Below are 16,148 nucleotides of genomic sequence, written 5' to 3'. Positions count from 1 at the left end.
ACTGGCAGCTTCCCTTTTATCCTTCTTGGAGGCCAGCCACCATGCTGCAGAGAAGCTTGGGTTAGATTACTGAAAGAGGAGAGGCCAGGTGGAGACAGGTGCTTCTTGAGGATGAGAGGTCATCTTGGATGTTCTAGTGTTAGCTAAGTTTCCGGCTGAATGCAACTTGCACAGGTGTCCTCGGCTACAACACACAGAGCCAAGGAACCACCTAGCTCATCCCACTCAATCCACAGACTCATGAAAACAATGATTTTTTTTAAGCCACTAGGTTTTGGGGTGGTTTGTTATATACAGCAAGAGTTAATTGAGATAGGCTGCTTGTTATTTATTGTCTGATGGTTAGTTCTCAGTGCTGATATTATGTTTTTCTTTCTAATAATGCATATCTGTAGTTTCCATTTTTTCATTTTAAAATAGATTTGGGTTATCAGGGTATTAACAGAATAAAGAATGAACTTCAAAAAACCCACACTGATTATATCCTTTCTTTGATTAAAATCCTTAATGGCTTCACATTGTTCCTTCGCATCACGTTCAAACTGCTTACCAAGGCTTACAAGACCCTGCTTGATTTGATCCCTGCTCCCTTCTCAGCCTCATCCCTCATGGCAGCCATGTACACCTTTCCAGCCTAATTGCCTTTAAGTTTATTTGTGAGAGAGAGCACGAGTGAGACAGGGGCAGAGAGGAAGAGAGAATCCCAAGCAGGCTCTGCACTGTCGGTGCAGAGCCCCATGCGGGTCTCAAACCCACAAAACGCGTGATCATGACCTGAGCCAAAGTCGGGTGCATAACTGACTGAGCCACCCAGGTGCTCCAGCCTGATTGCCTTTTACCTCCTCCTATTCACTATGCTTCTGTTCACCTCAGTGGCTTCATGCATACTCTTTCATCTGCCTGGAACACCTTTCCTGTCATCCTCATCTGGCAAACTCCTACCTTCCACCTTCAGAGTCATTCCATTTCCTCCAGATATTTGAATGCCTATTAATGTGCGAGGCACTACAATAAGAGCTTTACACATAAAACCAAACACAATGCACAATGTCCCTGCTCTCATGCAACTTAGTGGTGAAACCAAACAATGCACAGCAAAGAATATGACTTTTAAAGGTTATGATGATATTTTCTTCCAAGAAATCTTTCTGGAGCTCCTTCATTTTCCTCTCTTTCTCAGTGCTACATGTTTCCATAAAACTATATTTTTCTTACCCTAGCAGTCAATACCCTGCTTGTCTGTCTCCCTTGTTTGCTTACCTTACCTGTCCGCTCTGGGAAGGCAGGGGCTGCTTGTTGCATTCCCAACACCCAGCATAGTATCTGGCCCTCCTTCTCCTCTGGCTGTTACCCACAACAAGTAACTTTACTGACCAATTGATATGTTTCAGGCACCCTACAAGAATTATTTCATTTTTGCCATAATCTATTAGACAAATACTGCTGTTGGTCCCATTTTACAAGGAAAGAAGCTAAAGATTAGACAAGTACTTTGACATAGATCTGATAAGTAGCAGGGCTGAGATCCAAACCAAGTCTGTCTGCCAAACCATATGCTCTTTCTTAACCACAATGCTAAACTACTACCCAGATGTTGATGGCACTCATTAAACAGTTGTTGAATGAGTGACATACAAGTTCTTATAAGGAAAACACTGCTCATTATACCAGTAAAATAAGTCACAGTATTCTTCTCTTCAACTTCTAAGTGCTTACACCCATATGAAGAAAAAGTGGCTAAGATTTAGAGTTAAAATGTCTTTAATTGCCTAGGAGTTAGAAGTGGTAATAGAAAAATTCAAGACCGTATATTGGTAGAGAAGATGAAGTCTCTCAAAAGCTGGGATTTTAATTTGCCCTGGAAACTTCTTTGTGTTCGCCTGAGCCCTTCCCAATGTGGGCCCTTCCCAATCCCTGGTTCCTTTTTATGCTTAGGTTATAGTTTATACTTTATCATTATCTTGGGTTCCAAGGCCCGCAGTCATTCGGTGTTAAAGAGGGTGGAACTTTGTATCAATAAAGGACTGTTTGGTTAAAGGTCTGCTTGCCCTTTGCTTGTCTTACTATTATCCAACGTAACCATCATCTCCCACTTGCTCATTTACTGTTCTGGGATTTTTCCAATAATTATTTCATGTGTCTGTGGTTTATTCCTTTGCCTAACTTCTAAGCTTCCCTTGAGAGGAGACCATGTGATATGCTTCCTTTTTATCCTTCATGGTGCCTAGTATAATGCTGGGTAAAACAGGTGTCAACATCTTCTACATGTATCTCACCTGATGGTGCCTTTCCCATTCCTGATTGCAGTGATTCATAGCTTGTAGAGATGAACTTCCTTGCATGCAAAGATGAATTCACCCTCCCCAAAGTTAGGATTTCACATCATTACTAGGCATGCAGGGGGCCATAGCCCACTGCGACAATTTATACACGTTATTCATGAGTTAGATGTAGTGATCAGGAACACAGGCTCTCTAACCAGACTGTCAAGATTTGATCCTGGTTTGGCCATTCAGTATGTGACCTGATTGGCTGTTAACTAAAGTGTTTGTGCCTCAGTTTCTCTGTGTAAAGGGGTAAGTAACATTACTTACTTGTTTTGGACACAGAAATGTGCTGCCTAGATGTTTCAGCTGTCGGGAGTGCTTTTGACACAAAACCTTCAGCTAACAACCCTTTTGAGGTCATGCACCCAGAGAACAGCCCCACCCAAGGTCATACCCTGCCCAGGAGAGCCCACATCTATGCCAGATTAAGGTGAGAGGAGGTATAAAGGCTTGGTCACTTTGGTCCAACACAGGAAAACCCAGATGGATCATTTTGGTCTCAGTGCTCCTCATGGGGGTAGGCTGAGGTTGCTGTTGGGCCAGCATTGTGGCTCAATTCCCTACACCCTAACATGCTTCCTTTCCCTCTCTGCCATGGATGTTGATCCCAAGGGTGCTTCCTAAGGAACATCCTGCACCATAAACTTTGTCTCAGAGTCTGCTTCCTGGACATCACCACAGTAACACTAACTGGTGGGGTTACTATGTGTATTGAATGACATGATGACACAAGATAAAGAATTTGAAACAGTGCTTGATATGCTCCCAGTAAATATTGGCTATAATAATTATTACCCTACTTTTGCCCAATCTTCTTACTTCGCTGCTAAGATAAGACTCAATTTATTCAACTATTGTTGAGCTGCTATGATGTACTGACTTTTACTCTAGGCACTTAGAATACAAAAAGGAATCAAAACCCAGGTGTTACCATTGAGAAGCTCATACTCTAAAGGGAGAGGCAGACAATCAATTACTATGCAATGTAAGAAGTACAATAACAGAAATATGTTCAAGGCACAGTATAGCATCTTCTGGATAGAACCAAATGATTTCTGATAATGATTTGGTGTGATTTTGGTAATTTCAGGGAGGCCTTGATGGTCCATCCTCTTTCCTGTGCCCCTCACATCCCTGTTTCCCTCTAGTGCATTCTGTCATTCTCACTTCTGGAAAATCTTTCTTTTAGCTAAAGATTATGAGTCTGAGGAAATGCAAATATCTCCAGCAGGGTTTATACTGTAATGGGATTCAGAAACTATGGTTTGAGTACCTGTTCACTGTGAGTATAGTTTTGGGCAAGAAACATGTGTTAGTTTGGGAACCTTAGAAAGCAGATGCTGAGAAGTCAGAAGTGCAGTAGGTTTGTTCAGGGGTGGTGCCTGTGAACGAGAAAGTGGGAGGAAGGTGGGTTGACAGGGAGAGCCTGGGGCTGTGAGGCAGGTCTGACAAAGACTCACCTAACCTGGGAACTCCAGCTGCCAGTTAGAACAGCCCCGTGGGTGGTAATGGCCAGGCTCAGTGCTCCCAGTGCTCAGTCACTGGCTGGGGTCTGTTCTCGAAGAGCATGGCCTGGTGCAGAGGTGGCTCCGGAAGGGGCTGCCCCTGCTGGCTGTTGGCTACTGGTCTCCTTACAGGGGATGGCAGGTCCTTTCCAGAGAAAAATGCAACTGGTGCATCTCCAAGCTGTTACCTACCATCTCTGAACAAGTGTTTTAATCTGAAAAGGGGAGATACTGAGAACTGCAAAAATTCTTAGCAAGATCACTCCATTCAAACCCCTGCACTAGAGACTTGAGCAAATTTTAGCAGGCCTTTAGCTTTTGGTTATGTCCCTGGGACAACCCCAGCCCCCACAGCTGGGAAGAGAACTTACGGTCCATTCTAGCCAACACCTGACTTCCCTTTCCTACAGCACTTACTAAAAAGGTCCAAACGTTGTGAATCCTTTTTCTAATCCTTTGACATGTGACACTTTTTCTAGCCCTTTGATGTGTGACACTCAGGAGTGTCTTTCTCAAGTATCTGAAAACCTCTGCGATGTAATCATTAGGAAGAGTAGGGCTTCTGTCTCCCAGTGTCTGTGGGAAGCTAGCATCCTAACTTTGAAAGCTGCTGGATAGAGGGTACAGCTGGCCTAACCACATTTACACTCACCAACTCTGTCACTTAAAAAAAAAAATTTTTTAATGTTTATTTATTTTTGAGAGAAAGAGAGACAGAGTGCAAGTGGGGGAGGTGCAGAGAGACAGGGAGACACAGAATCTGAGTCAGGCTCCAGGCTCTGAGCTGTCAGCACAGAGCCCGACACGGGGCTCGAACTCACAGACCGTGAGATCACAACCTGAGCCAAAGTCAGACGCTCAACCGACTGAGCCACCCAGGCGCCCCCAACTTTGTCATTTTTTATTGAGCCTCTGCTTAGCTCTTTCTCTCCTGGTTTCTCTTTTCACCACCTTAACTAATGCCTAGTTTTGCTAATCTTTGACAATGCTAAGATTTTCCTACATCACAGTGTTGTGAGGACTGAATGAGTTCGTGAGAAAATAGAAGTTGTTTTGTAAACTGGGAATCTCTTTACAAATATAAATGGTTGTCAGTGTGAAGGCATTGCATATATTTTCCTGAGAGACAGTTTTAAAAATTACATCAAAAATATTTTTTTCTGTTAATAAATCTCGTTTCTAAAAATGTAAACAATATAGAGAAAGTGATAATACCTACAATGCTACCCCTCAGAGATACTGTTAACAAAATGCTATTTATCATTTCATTCTTTTTATACAAGTATAAACATATAAACTTTTAAAAAGTTTTTTAAGTTAATTATTATTTATTTTGAGACAGAGAGAGAGAGAGAGAGAGAGAGACAGAATGAGCTGGGGAGGGGTAGAGAAGGAGAGAGAATCTCAAGCAGGCTCCTACTGTCAGCACAGAGCCTGATGCAGGGCTTGAACTCATGAACTGTGAGATCATGACCTGAGCCAAAATCAAGAGTCAGACACCATTAAGTGAGCCATCCAGGTGCCCATAAACTTTTTTTTTTTTTTTTAAATATAAATGGGACTCTACTCTCTATACACTTCTATAACCCACTTTTCTCATTTAACAATGTGCCAGGGCAAAAGTCAGTGTCAATTGTATGAATCTCCTTCCTTAATTTTAATGGCGGTGGAATGTTTCATTGCATGCTTATGTGACAATTTATTTAAGATCCCCTTCTTTTTTTTTTTAAAAATTTTTTTTTTTCAACGTTTTTTATTTATTTTGGGGACAGAGAGAGACAGAGCATGAACGGGGGAGAGGCAGAGAGAGAGGGAGACACAGAATCGGAAGCAGGCTCCAGGCTCCGAGCCATCAGCCCAGAGCCTGACGCGGGGCTCGAACTCACGGACCGCGAGATCGTGACCTGGCTGAAGTCGGACGCTTAACCGACTGCGCCACCCAGGCGCCCCCTTTTTTTTTTTTTTTTTTTTTTTAAATTTTTTTTTTTAAGATCCCCTTCTAATGGATGCTTATTTTGTTTCCAATTGTTCAGTATTTGTAATCAAAGCAGCAGTAAACATTCATATGCATACATTTCGGTTTATCCATATAATAATTTCTTTAGGATACATTGAAAAATTTTTAAGTTTATTTTTAGTAATCTGTACACCCGATGTGGGGCTCAAACTCACTACCCCACATCAAGAGTTGCATGCTCTTCCCACCGAGCAAGCCAGGTGCCCCTCTTTAGGATACATTTCTAGAAGTGAAATTCCTGGGTTTATTCTAAGGGAATACACATTTAAAATTTTATATTGTTGACCTGTTCTCCTGAAACGTTATACTTTCAGAATTTATACTCCCATCAATGAGCATGTCAATTTGTTTCCTTACTTCTGCACCAGAGGATTTTGATGGGGACAGGGGAAGGGGGTCAGAAAAAGTGATTGGGATCATTAGATTCCTAAAGGGCTCAGAGGAAGGTGCTACTGTGCAAGGGATGAGGGAGGGGAGGTAAGCAGTGACCCTGAAAGCTGGGCTTAGAAAATAACCTGCTGCCTGCTTTCCATTTGGTCCCAGGTCCCAGCTTGCCTGCTGTTGGGCAACACGCAAGCCAAGCCACCAGAACACCAGGACTCCTCTTTGTAGGATGTGGCAGGCAAACAACTGTAGGGGCTCTCCTTGGGCCTGGGCAGGCAAAAGCCTTTCTGCCCAGCGTTGAAGAAAGCCCTGCCTGCAGCTATACCTGCCTGGCTCAAGCTCTTGTCCCATCTTGTACATGAAAGAGGAACAAAGTTGACGTGTCCCACAAAGGAAAGTTGATCAAAGGCTAGACAAGGTGCCAACTCTCAGAAGTGGTGCTGTGCCTGAACTTGGGGCCTGGCCCCAGGAGCAGACATTTATCCTGCTTGCTCCAGGGAAGCCTTTCATGCTATTTTTGGGTGGGGCACCAGGCAGAAGAAGAAGGTGAGGGTGACAGGGAGTCCCATTTTACCTGTTTCCATGCTCGTGTTATGCCAGCTGCCAGGGTCCTTCCCTTTCCCTCTTTTTGTTTTCTTCCTTATTAATTTTTCTTAAGTTGAAAAGATTAGGGTGCGTAACTTTTATGGGAAAAAAACCTTAAAATAGAAATCTAAAGATCATCCACCATGTATCCATTCTAATGCCATGAATATTTTCACAATATATGTTACCTGCCAGCTGTTGTCTCAGGGGTTAGTATTTTTCACAGAGGTTCAGAGAGCTGGTCCCTTTTTCATTCACATCTTACACTAAGCGGCTTTAGGACACGATGGCACAGCTGCTTAACAGCTGTTGCCTGGACTTAGGGCAGGAGTCCCGTTTGAGGTTCAGTGACATAGCTCCTATAAACAGTTTCCAGGACTCTGAGATTTTGAGAACAGCCAGGGCCACTCAAGCAAGAAGTGAAATGGTCCTACAAGAGGTACTTTTCCTTTGCTTGGGGAGCAGAGAGAACTGTGTGTCTGCTTACTCATGGCCAGTCCCAGCATGTCTCAGAAATGCTTTCCCTTCCTTTTTCGATGCTATTAGAAGAATGTGAACAGAAATGGCACAGAAGAATGCAGGCCTAACCATCCATTTCTTCAAATCATTTTTACCCACTACTGGTTTGTTTAAATCCAGATTGTCTACTCTCAAAGGGCAAACAACTTAACCATAATCAAGGCCGTGCAATCATGCTCAATAGTTATTTGTTAATTTATCAACTTACAGAAGTAGGAAGGGCCCCAAAATGCTGAAGAGGGAAGCTGGGTGGACATTAGGGCCGTGCTCATGGTGACAGCATTTTGATGGGGTCACTAGAGTTCAAGGTCAGAATATCAGCTCTGCAGGCCCAGAGCTAGAGTCTAACACATGGAGTGCAAGGACAGGAAATGAGAGTACCAACTAATTGATCTATATTAGAAGATTTCCCTTCCTTGGATCTAGAATGCTAATGCCTGCCATCAGAAACATGCCCTTCCTGCTAGCAGAATATGCGGGACATTGAAATGGTTTCAGTTTGGTTCACATCTTACACTAAGAAGAATAGTTTTGTTCTGTGCATCATCCCGTGCAGGCTGGATGGAATTTGGTGCCTCTGCTTGTCTCCAAGAAGCTTTCTCTAGTTAATGTGATGGGACTTTGTGGTTTTTGTGCTTTGTGAAACTCTTCTCAGTCATTTATTTCCATTGCTGTATGGAGAGTTAATATCATCCATTACATTTTGATCTGATTATATTACAGAAGACTAATCCCCCTACAGGAACTTTATATCTTTTCTTGAAGTCCTGAGGGCCCCATGCAATTATTTCAAAACCTACTCTGCTGTCTCAGAAGTGTGTTAGTATTAAGCCCTGGGAATTCAGAAGCATTATTTTTCCAGTAGAATTTATAGTGTATTTGTGGAATTGTTACTTTAAAGATAGTTCAGGATTTCCATATACATCAAGCTTTTTTTTTTAAAAAGTACTAAATATAGAAGATACAAAGATAGACACACATATTGGTTTTCTTCCTTTACTGCTCACCAAGACAGAAAAAAACAAAAGGTTCAGGAATAGGAAACACACAGGACTGACAGGAATGCAAAAAATCCTGTGGAGGGAGAAGCAAGAGAGAAGGAAAGGAAACTGCAGATGACAGAAGATGAAAGAAAGGGGGGTGTGGTGGGGATTAAATATGGAAAAAGCAGAATTAGCTGTGGAAGCCAGAGAGGCCAGGCAAATTCAGTGTGGACAGCTGTTGGAAAGTGCCTGACTAAGGAATAGGGGGTTTTAGCGCCTTATCCATCAAGTCGTCTTACCTAAGCAAGTTAATCTATTGCTCGGGAGCTAATTTTCCTCTTTGTAAAATGAGGATATTGGGCTAGGTGACTTTCTGAAGTGCACTGTAGTTTGCCATTCTTTTTCCAAAACTTAGAGAAGAAAATACTACAGCAACACAAGACTGTTGTCTTCTGGGAGAGCGTTTCTCAAATCCTAGACTAAAGGGCTATCATTATTTCTAGTTGTAATCTCTTTTAAGATTATATCCAGTCTGTGATCCAGTCAAGTCTGTCTTGGGCTTTCTTAATTTGTACTTAGAAGGGTAGAACTGATAAAGGATTATATAAATAATTATGGTGGGAAAATGGAATGATAAACACTAATAAATGGGAATGAGCACATTTAGAACAAATACAATCTGAAACCAAGACAAGGATAAATGCCTTAACACATACATACTTGGGACGGTGCTGCAAATGTGCCTGTGCAGAAATAGTCACCAGTTGGGGAGCTCCATTATTTTTCAAGCCCTGGTGAGAGAGAAGCCATCTCAGGCAGGAAGCTATCAGCGGAGGGAATCTTAACGTGGCACCAGACAGTGATAAGCAGCATAGATTGGTAGAAAATAAGCCATATCCATATTTAATATCCAGTGCATGTAGAGAGGCTTATTGCCCTGAAAACCTTTGAAGTTGTATCTCATAGAGGATGGAAAATTTAAAATATTTAGGTGGCAGAAAAGCTCTGATGAGTGATTCACTCTTCTGTTGACTTACATCTCATCTCTTCTGACTTTTTTTCTAGTTTTGTTTAACTTCAAAACAGCTTCTTGGGAGAGTGCCTGTGTCTTCTTCTTTGTTGTATGCCTAGCACCTGCTAGAGAGTCTATCACTTAGTAGCTACTTAATAAGTGAAGGTTGAATGAACAAATAAACAAATGAAGCTACTTGAGGATTCCTCAGAAGAAATTATGCTCTAGAACTGATGCTACTTTATTTTATTTTATTTTATTTTAAAGTTTATTTATTGAGAGAGAGAGAGTGAGAGAGAGATAAAGAAGGAATGCACAAGCAGGAGAGGGACAGGGAAAAGAGGGAAAGAGAGAATCCCAGGCAGGATCCATGCTCTCAGCACAGAGCCCAATGTGGGGCTCTAACCCAAAAACTGTGAAATCATGACCTCAGCCAAAGCCAAGAGTTGGACACTTAACCAACTGAGCCACCCAGGCACCCTTAGAACTGATGCTATTTTAAAGACCGGCACCAACAATGTGGATGTAACTGGAAGGCATTATGCTAAGTGAAATAAGTTAGTCAGAGAAAGACAGATATCATGTTTTCACTCATATGTGGAAGTTGAGAAACTTAACAGAAGACCGTGGGGGAAGGAAAGGGGAAAAAATAGTTTTAAATAGAGAGGGAGGCAAACCATAAGAGACCCTTAAATACAGAGAATGGGGTTGGGGGGATCAGGAGGAGGGGAAAATGGGTGATGGGCATTGAGGAGGGCTCATTGGGATGAGCACTGGGTGTTGTATGTAAGCAATGAATTATGGGAATCTACTCTTGAAACCAAGAACACACTGTATACACTGTATGTTAGCTAACGACAATAAATTATATTTAGAAAAAAAATTAAACAAATCAAATAAATAAGTAAATAAATAAAGACCTGCACCAGAACCATGTAAGAAGTAAAAGGGAGTGGCAGTGAGACTTCTTCAGAACCCAGAGAATTGAAACCATAAAGTCAACACATAATGGAAGAGAACAGATTTTTGGCATATTATCCTTAAAGCAATAACAAAACAAGCAAACAAATGAACAAAAGAGAAAATAGAATGTCTTCCAGGTCCCAAGGTGGGGAAAACAGGATTGGTTACAGCATCCCATGTTGGAATCAACATTGCCAAGAAAGCAGAAGCCGACAGAACAGAGATGATTTTAAAGGAAAAAGAAAAAAGGGAGTCAGAGAAGCAGTGATCAACTTTGCCAGTGTTTACTAGTATAGGCTGAAAGCATGGATGTCCTTTCTGAAACACAAGAGAGGAATGCTTACATTAGGGATATCCTCACGGTAAAAGTGGATTCCTCAGAGTAGGCTAGTTTGTTCTGATCCTGTATTCTCTTAGCACACAAATATTATTTGATTTCCATGGAGATTTCTTTATAGGGAACAATTCTGCTGCCATAGGCCTTTCCTCTAAGTTCAGCTCCTATAGAAAGCAGATACTGAGATAGAGTTAGGAGTACGGAGATGTGGGGTGCCTGGGTGGCTCAGTCGGTTAAGCATCCGACTTCAGCTCAGGTCATGATCTCATGGTCTGTGAGTTCGATCCCCACAACGGGCTCTGTGCTGACAGCTCAGAGCCTGGAGCCTGCTGTGGATTCTGTGTCTCCCTTTCTCTCTGCCCCTCCCCTGCTCATGCTCTGTCTCTCTCTGTCTCAAAATAAATAAAAACATTTTAAAAAAATGTAAGGAGTACAGAGATGTATTTGTGGGATAATGACCATGAGAGATAAAGAGGGAGGAAACAGGACTGGGCGGGGAAAGTCTTCTGGCCACAATGCTGATCTGACATCTGTGAAAGGAAATGGGGAAGGAAGCAGAATTGTGCAGGGAGAGCTTCAGACTGTGATGTGGATCTGAACAAGTCTCTACCAGCTCAATAGGGATCTCTGGAACAAAGATGAGAGGAGTCTTGCATCGGGTGGACATGGCCAGACCCTAGTACTCCCAGTTTGCACAGTACTGCCTGAGGCTACACAGGAACAGTAGGGCCTTGGCTCAAATATGAGGCATATCCTTAAAGTACTGCAGCTAGAAGCTGTCAGCCAACTGCCCTGTCAAAGCGGAACCATGAGCTCTATTGAAGGGAGGTCTGTGCAGCACACCCTCCATAGCTGCTACAGTATCCAAGGCCATTTCCAAATCTCTTTCAGTGCTGACTCTTACCACTGAATAGGGGCTGGAGAGTTCGATGCTTGCTTTCCCAACCTCCCTGACAATTGGAACGACCATGAGACCCAGTTCTTGCCCATGGAACTTCTGGGATGCTAACTGGGCTAAAAGACAAACAAAGCCTTATGAAAAGAAAGTGTTTTCCCTCTCTGCCAACCAGCTATTTGTTTTCTGATTTTGAATGCAGTACTGATGTCTAGGGTAGCAGCCATCTTGTAACCATGAGGCCATAAGCAAACACGCGAAATGGTATAATTCCTTGCTGACGCTGATGAGACTGCTTGCTCTTCTTGTTGAATAAACAATAAATAATGTTCCTATGGCTTAATTCATTTTTTTCCCCTGTTACTTGTAGGTGATATACTCATTGCCTGGTTCCCATGACTTATATAACATTTGTAAAGTTCCCATATCATAGATCTTATTTTAAATCGTAGGTTGGCATTCTGCTTCACATATCAATTTCTTATTACTTTGGTTAGAGTGAGTCAGTCCTTGTGAAATCAACACTTACTGAGAAAACTGAGTAAATTAGTTTTGGGTTTCCCAATCTTAGCAAAGGGAAATGCCTTTATTAAAATCTTAGGACAAAGTAAGTTTATATGTCCTAGTAAGTAACAAATTTTAAAACATGAAAAGCTTGAAATCTCTAACCTATTGGGTTGGTTTTTCTTTAGTGAAGAAATGAAGCAGAAGAGAAGACATGAGAGAGGACCTGTGACCTCAGTTGAGGAGACACAGCCCATTTAAAGGAAGGAGCCAGGATCTCATATTCCTTCCTCCCTCTGATCTCTGCAAGGGTTCCCTGCTGGCTCCCCTAGAAGCCAGAGAGGAGAGCCCTGTGATACAGCCCATCTTATTTCCTGGGTAGAAAGCACAATGGAGAAGAACTGAGAGTGGAACTGAATGACAAAGAGAAGATACCCAATCATTTCCTTTGTCCTCTTTGTAGAGACGGTGCTCAACATCTTTAGGACTAAAATAAGGAAGAGAGAGATAAGGAAATCAAGTCTGGATCCTCTGTAGAGGGGTGTGAGTTGTTGTTCAAAAATTGAGAGATTCTGAAAGCAAATAGATAAAAACTTCAGGCTTTTAAGGAAGACTCAGTTTCAGCAGGCTCTCCAGGGAGGTGCTGAGGAGGGTGTTTGCAAATGTACCTTTGGCTGGTATCAAAGGGAAGAAGAGTTCTAATTTCAACTAATTAGTTATTTCATCCATGAAATAAAGTAATAAAAAATATATGGAAATAAATATTCAAGTGTTGGGGGAAAAAAAAAAAAGGAAAAGTGGAGTCAAGTAGGAAGACGAGGTGAGGGATGGGTGAGCATTTACTGAGGGAAGCAAAGTTTCCCAGAAACTCTCAGCTATGACTCACTGCCCAGAACTTTATCACATGGGTAGTGAGCACCCTTAGCTGTGAGACAGTCTAGAGAAGTCAATGTTTCTACCAGGCACATTGATGCTCTGAACTAAGCCAGGTTTCTAGTAGAAGATACAAAGGGGAGTAAACATTGAGCAGGTAACTAGCAGTGTCTACTATCTTACAGAAAACTAAAACCTACTGATGTGAAGGGATTTATCCCTAAATTCAAGGATGGAGCTGGGATTCTAATTCTGCTTTCTGACTCCAAAGCAAATGCTTTTGCGGCTATGGAGTTGTAAGGGAAGGTTGGTGCTGGCTTCTTCCCTTAACATGTAGCACAAAAGAACTGCTACTTATTAGATACTTATTAAATACTTATTAGGATCTGGTATTTCTTAAAGGGCTGATATTTATTCTGTAGGTAACAGAGGCTTTGGACATACAAGAAGGAAAAACAGAACATTTTCAGGAGATGAATTAATCTCTTCTGGTGTCAGGAACACTGGATATTGGTCCCGGTTTTGCCACTGACGTATGACATAGATAGGTCACTTACTTCTCTATGTGACATTTTCTTACTGTCTATGAAATGAAAGTTTAACAATGTCATCTCAAAACTCATGGTTGATATGAAATGTAATGATGATGTTAAATGTTTACTATCCATAGACAAAGTGTTTTAAGGAAAAGCCTAAGACATGTCAAACCAGCATTTCTGACCATAGTACTCATCAAAAACATTCCAGATAAAGGCAGAATACCATCCCTGTGGGATGAAGTATCGTGGGAGAAGTACTACCAAAATCTAAGTGCTTGGAACATTACTGTTAGGAATATGAACCACAGAGAATAACAATGCTTCCTCTTCCTTTCCTTTTTTCGAAAGAACGCTTCTGCCTTGTTCTGAGCTCCTGGATCTGAAGCAGACCTGCAGGGAGGAGACGAGCTGCTGCAGAGGTCACTGTAGGGACCTCTTCTAACATGTGGGGTCCTGAAGAAGCACCGTGGGATTCCAGAGCTGCCACACGGTAGTCTCATTTCAAAGAGAAAATGTGAAAAATACAACTGTGGCAGCTACTGAGGTATGCAAGACAGTAGGAATTGGGGCTTAAAATAAAGGGAGCCTCGTGATAACAGATCCATAGTATTTTAGAGCTGGTGTCAATCCAGCTTCAAAAATACCCTGATTTGTAGGTTTTTTTTTTTAAGGCTATAAAAGCTCCCCTTTAAAATGCTGAAAATGAGTAAATATACTCACAGCTGTTGAGATGATCTACAAATACAGACTGGCTGGGTTTGAAAGCTGAATTCTAAGTATCCACTTTGGGAAAGTTGCTTCATCTTTCCAATGTACTTCCTCGTCACTGAAGTGCGGTGGTAGTGGAAGCTCTCCTGGGTTACTTTGATTACACAAGATAACCCACATAAAGTCCTTGGCACAAAGTATGTCCTCCATTAATTCTAATCCTTATCAGCATGTACTGTAAATGATAAGAAGTACCTAGCCATGGTTCCTATATTCCAGAGACCTAAGTTTCTCACATGCCCTTCTCTCCTCTTGTGTCAGCGACACAACGGAAGGAGGCAGGTTGACAGAGGAAAATGCCCAGGTTTTGAGTCCTGCTCTGTCTCCTCTAATGCTGTTCTTCGTTCAGCCTTCATTCAGTCACTTTACTTCTCTGAACCCCAGTTCCTTCTCTGGTTGACTAAGGAAATGTGTCTTCCTTCTTGGACACTTGTCTTTGGCAGCCTGGTACCAATCTTGATGTAAATAAATCCCTTCACTAACTTTCACAAAAAATCTACTCACAGTGATCATATAATGTTTTTGTAAAAATTCTTGCTGTGAGTTTATAATGACCACAGAAAGATACTTCATTGCACAGAGTGCCCACAATTTCATTTGGAAAATCTCCATTAGATTGATTTCTTCTCCTAACTCTTTCTTCCCAGTCCTTGGCTGTTGTCTTCCTCTTCCTCTTAAACTAGCCCCAAGTTTCAACCCCATTCTCCTTCCCTTTCTCTCATTTATCATCCAGAAAAAGGGGCTTCTTCTGCAAGAAACCTGGGTGCCAGCCTATTGCTCTTCTTTATAAGAACTGGCTTATCAAATATTTCTCTTTAGAAATAATTCTCTTACCAGCTGCAGAGAAGACAATTTTTCTTTGGTTATTATTCTTAAACTGCTTAACCTTTAGGATGCAGCCAGAGATTCTGTTCTTGGAAAGAAACTGTTGACTAGCTTCCATTAGTTCTTTCAGATCTCCTCCCCAGCCTGCTCTGTGCCTTGAGAAGTTGACCGTGTAGATTGCATCATGGGCTCCCTTGCCCTCTGGTGTCTGGTGGGTTTGACCAGTGAGAGGCAGTAGCAGGAGATTGGAGGATAGGAGGAGAGTGCCTTCAGGCACTTTACTCTTTCAGCTCCCATCACACCAGGTCACTTCAGGTTGGATGTATCCTCTACTGAAGGCCACTACTGAACTTACCTCCTGTCCACTGTTCTTCCCCTTCAGTGACTCTTCTGGATTCTGGAAGGTACTCTCTCTCTTTGTATCTTCAGACCTAGAGATCGTCCCAGCTCTTGCTGTAGCTGGCCCCAGGATGCTTCGTTTTTTCTTATGGTTTTTCTTTACCTTGTCTACACCTTTATAAATGGTGTCTTTATTAAACTCTTCTCAATCACACCATTTGAGTATGTCATTTATTCCTAGATAGAGTAACCTGGCCATTTACTCATCCCTTCATTCCTTCGTTCCCTCACAAATCATAACTGAGTAACTATTTCTGGTCAGGAACTATTCTAGGGACTGGGCCATAAAGGTGAATAAGAAGATATATTTTCCATGATCTCAATTTTGGTGAAGGAAACAGAAAAGTGAACAGATGATGACAACAGAGATGTAACAAGAGGTTATAGATTTTTTTTTTTTTTTTTTTTTTTTTTTACTTTCAGAGAACATGAGGGAGGTTCTTAACTTATGTTGGGGAGTCTAATAGAGAAATGCTTTCTGAAAAAGACACAACTTGTGTTGTTCCCTGAAGGATGAATGGGAATTAGCCAGGAGATGGGGAGAATAAAAAGAGAGAAGATGTACTAGAGGATGGAACAGTAGAGGGGAAATGCTAGAAGGAGAACCAAAGGGAGCCAGAATAGGATGGCACTTGAGTGATGGAAGACTGAATCAGTCAATAAATGAGCCCTCTCTTTCTCTCCCTCCTTCTTTCTCTCCCTCCCTTCCTCTT

Source organism: Neofelis nebulosa, chromosome 3, assembly GCF_028018385.1.
Source record: "Neofelis nebulosa isolate mNeoNeb1 chromosome 3, mNeoNeb1.pri, whole genome shotgun sequence".
Lineage (NCBI taxonomy): Eukaryota > Metazoa > Chordata > Mammalia > Carnivora > Felidae > Neofelis > Neofelis nebulosa.
This window is presented reverse-complemented; position numbering follows the sequence as displayed.